Below are 3,919 nucleotides of genomic sequence, written 5' to 3'. Positions count from 1 at the left end.
TTTAGTCCCTGAGCGGGGTCACGGGGGGGCCAGAGCCAATCCCGGCCGGCAATCGGGCGAAGGCGGGGTACACCCTGGACAGGTCGCCAATCCATCGCAGCTTACTAAACATCAAATTACAAAAAAAAGAACCACAGTGGGCCATGCATCTTACTCCACAGGTGGCAAGATGACAGAGCCTGCCACTGGACTATCTGATCTCTCAGATATTAAGAATTGGCTTAGTTTTTACTCAGTAGACTATTATGGTGGTTTCACCACAGTGCACAAATTGGAGATTATATTTAGCTTATACCTTTAGCAATATGTGTAAAAAGAATGAACAAATTGGGTCCTGTATTGAGTCAGTAACAGGACAGGGCATTTTAGGTATAAAAATGGGATAATCCTGTATTATAAGGGACGGGTAGAGTCTTGAATTTTTCTTGTGGGTGCGGATTGACTGTATAAAAGATGAACAACATGACTGCTCCCAGGAGTGAAGCCACCACTAATTCAGGTCATAAATATTCCATGTTAGTGCACTGAAAAAAAGATTTGTTGGATTTACTTCTTTGTAATGTGTACATCGGTCCCACACAATGATAATGTGTAAAACCAACATAATTTTCTTTAGGGGTTAACTTGTTTGAATTATGTTAAACTACTGTATGTTAGCAATAGGACTGTTTCTTTAACCAATCAAATGTCAAATTCACCTCACAGGGCCAACAAGCTGGCATACACTAACGTCAGCATTTTTTCATCCTCTGATTGGTTGGTCAGAGTAAAACTAGAAAAGGACTTACTGATGGAACTGAAATTCAGAGATCACCTCTATGAGGATGGATTTTGTATGTTTTTGTCATGTTATTAGATAAATATTGATTCTGAACTGCTCCAGATGATGTACGTGGCACAGTTGTGGTTGTAGTGTAGAGGTTTGGAGTTGTCTTAACTGGGTTTCTTGCTTTAGTAAAAATGGTATTCACCCGCAGTACGTGAAATGCCTCTCTCTGTTATGCCATGTTTTGTTATATTATGTTTTTGTGTAGTATTAATGGTTTCTATAATTGCGACGTACAGTGGTGGTTTTAATAGATGAATTAAGTTGGGTAAGTCCCCACTGAAGGCCCAGGTACCAAATGCACGGCCCGTCACTGATTATTGCACAGGTGTGCCTTAGGCTGGCCACAATAAAAGGCCACGCCAAAATGTGTAGTTTTATCATACAGCACAGTGCCACAGATGTCACAAGTTTTGACTGCTGACTGCAGGAATGTCCACCAGAGCTGTTGCCCATGAATTGAATGTTCATTTCTCTACCATAAGCCATCTCCAAAGGTGTTTCAGAGAATTTGGCAGTACATCCACCCGGCCTCACAACCACAGACCACGTGTAACCACACCAGCCCAGGACCTCCACATCCAGCATAATCACCTCTAAGATTGGATAGACCAGCCACTCAGACAGCTGCTGCAACAATCGGTTTGCATACTTTTATTCCAGCATATGTCAGCTCTCCTGGGAAGTTCAGTGTTGCTGTAGAGATATTTGCTATTCTGGCCCCCAGTTTTGGACTGCGCATGTGTACTTTTATTCCAAAATGTTATATTATCTTACTGAAACCAGAGAAGAATACCAAAAAAAATATGTTGGGGAAAGGGATGAAAATGTAGAAAGTATGGTGTCAAAGGCATTCTAGTGCCATTATCATTTTTTTATTTTTTTTTTTTATTATTGCATGGAAACCAAAATGCATTTATTGAAAAAACGAATTCTACCCCTGAATAATTTTCTATTCTGTCATTTAATTGACATAGCATATGGAGATGACAGCATTTAATGCAATGTACAGTAATATATAACCATATCAACCAATATGTGAAATTCAAGATAAGTAAATGCACAAGGTTTGTGCCTAATTCCTCTTTGATTTAATAATATTTGAGACAGTTTTGGAAATGTAATCAAATAAAATCTACATTTTCATAGAAAATGTAAAACTTGTATTAGTTTCCCCTTGTCAGAAATGTGTAGAAAATGATATATATAATCTTGTATAATCTTGTGTTTTGTATTTGAGACATTAAGATTAATGCAATAAAGACTGAGGCTTTTGGAAATTTAATTGGTTTGGTTCGGCATACTGATATGATTTCAGTCAGAGAGACACTGCAAGAAAAAAAGAGAGGATCCAAGTTAATAACTGTCATACAGTCATGCAGTGTGACTCCCATGTGCCAACAGCAGGACGACAACATGGCAAATAAGGTTGCGGTCATAGAAAACATTTTTACAAAGGATGAATGTAATATAGGTATTTACTCTAGCTCTTTGATCCACGGGTCAATAACAAAAAATAAATAAATTTACCCTAGCAGATATAGTGCACCGATCAGAAAATGTACTAACATAAAATAGTATTAATAACCAGATCATGCCTTCCACACAACTTGAAGAATTATGAGCTAAATACAGTAAGGCAGATAGTGTTATGTCAGCTGTCTCACGTGGAGGTGAGAGAGAAACAGGCTGATACCTGCCATCTGGGTCAATACAGATCACCGTCTTTATTGCAACAGAAAAACAGACAATATCACTATGCTGGTGCAGTCTGACAGTGAGGTTTGTATCCGAGGTGGTACAGCTGAAGAACTGGAGGTGGCAGGGCAGCGCAGATAATGGCAGTGAAGGTTGGCAGTGACTGATGAGTGTAGCCAGGAAACTCTGGTGGGACGAGTAAAGAACGCTGGGTTCGGAGGAGATGCAGTGGCTGGAGTCAGTATGAAGAGATGACAAGCTAGCCACAGGTCACTCAGGCAATAGCAGGATGGAGATAGTAATAAGTCCAGAGCACTCCCAAATAGCAAAATTGGTCTGGCCTGGTTCTGGCCCACACAGTGCACTTGGCCAACATACCATAAAGAATGACGGCCCTTTGGTGGCCCAGACCTGGTTTGCGAGAGGTGGCCCACACATGGGCCAGCATGAGGCGAGTGAGTGACATTTCTAGCAAAGCTTCTCTTCAAAAGACATGGGAAACTTGGAAATCCCAGCTTCCCTGTTCAAATGGAATGCAGATTAAGCTATCAAGTTATTTCTTAATCAAAAATATTCTGTACAGATTAAATAAGTAAAACTGTAAACTCACCTTGACTTTGTTCTTCTCTCTGTTCAAAAGGGCGCATCCAGTTCTGTTCTCGCTCTTTACAACAGGAAATAGCTAGAGCCAATGAGAGAGTAGGAAACGGGGTCACATGTTGAGGGATTGTTAGATTTTACCCAATTTTTTTTTAAAGCACAAGAAGTGAAGACAGGAAAGGACTGTTTAAAATCAACAGGAAGTTTACTCAAAGTCTGGGCACAGGTGAAGTCTTACAGTGCTGGGGTCAGAGAGACAGAGCTCCCGCAGGAAATCTGTTCTCTGAGCCATGAGTTATGTGTTCTCATTACATTTATCTCCTTGGGCTAGGCCCGCCCTGGACAGAGGTACAACATTCCACACTCTGTAATCCTATTGGCCATTTGGTGTGAGCAGGTCAACCCCTGCTTACGGCTGCTTGTTGAAGTGTAATCTAAACCAGGTGTGTGTGTGTTTCTCAGGCGGCAGCTTGATCAATGAACACTGAACAATGGATGGTCTGGGCTGCAGGCCCCCCTGTGTGTGTGATGCTAATAAGTATGCTAAACTGGCCAGGTTGTCATCTCAGGTTGTGGGCCCCCTGCCTCTGCAGGGCACACCATGACAAAGCAGAACTTAGAATATGCTAAGCAGGTCTAGGTGAAGGTGTAAAACAGGCCAGCGGGTCTTTGTTAAAATGTAAAATAGGCCGTCTGCTTACTTGAAGATACAGACATCCTGTCTCTACAGAATTTGCAGTATAGCGTTCCAAAGTTTCACTCAGTAGAATACAGCAGTCCTCAATACAGTTTTAA

The 3,919-nt window shown here is 41.2% G+C and overlaps 1 long non-coding RNA gene across 2 annotated transcripts; it reads right to left on the bottom strand.

Annotated features, from left to right (window-relative positions):
• Window positions 1–2,006: 2,006 nt before the first annotated feature.
• LOC109953370 (uncharacterized) lies at window positions 2,007–3,454 on the bottom strand. Of its 2 annotated transcripts, none has more exons than XR_002273902.1 (3): window positions 3,363–3,454; window positions 3,135–3,206; window positions 2,007–3,044 (listed from the first exon to the last, which is right to left on the bottom strand). It is a non-coding gene; the product is annotated as an uncharacterized LOC109953370 (long non-coding RNA). The 2 variants fall into 2 exon arrangements; XR_002273903.1 differs by lacking the exon at window positions 3,363–3,454 and adding an exon at window positions 3,334–3,361.
• Between the last annotated feature and the right edge of the window lie 465 nt (window positions 3,455–3,919).

Source organism: Monopterus albus, unplaced genomic scaffold (genome assembly GCF_001952655.1).
Source record: "Monopterus albus unplaced genomic scaffold, M_albus_1.0 scaffold643.1, whole genome shotgun sequence".
Taxonomy (NCBI): Eukaryota; Metazoa; Chordata; class Actinopteri; order Synbranchiformes; family Synbranchidae; genus Monopterus; species Monopterus albus.
The sequence above is the reverse complement of the archived record's forward strand: the minus strand, read 5'-3'. Positions and strand labels throughout refer to the sequence as shown.